Below are 533 nucleotides of genomic sequence, written 5' to 3'. Positions count from 1 at the left end.
TTAATTAAAATTTTAAAATTTTTAAAAATATAATTAAACAAATTAAAATCGAACCTAAATTAACCAGCTTAAAAATAGAAAAAAGAAAATAACTTAATTAGAATTAAAATTAAATTTAATTCTGATGTATTCTAACAATAAATTTTTTTTCACTTGATTACTTAATCCTCAAGTAATTTTTAAATCTGAATTAAATTTAATTAATTTAGTTACATGATTATTTACACGCCAAATAATTTGAAGAAACTCTTGTTCTTTGTAATCCAAGTCAATACAATTGCACTTGAATAAATTCTGAGTCTGCGTAATTTCTAAGATTGGCTTAATATAATTTTTTGAATAATAAAATCTTTAATCTTGACAAAATTACTATTTTGCGTCTTTTGTTGTTATAATAACGAGAATACCTTTTTCGGGATACTGATAATGGAAGCGTGAGAGAGAAGAAAGAAGAGACTAGAGAGTGATGGAAGCTGTTTCTATAAAAAAATGGGCTCACATTGTTATTGGGCTTACATTGCAATAATGGGCCT

Source organism: Arachis duranensis, chromosome 2, assembly GCF_000817695.3.
Source record: "Arachis duranensis cultivar V14167 chromosome 2, aradu.V14167.gnm2.J7QH, whole genome shotgun sequence".
Classification (NCBI taxonomy): domain Eukaryota; kingdom Viridiplantae; phylum Streptophyta; class Magnoliopsida; order Fabales; family Fabaceae; genus Arachis; species Arachis duranensis.
The sequence above is the reverse complement of the archived record's forward strand: the minus strand, read 5'-3'. Positions refer to the sequence as shown.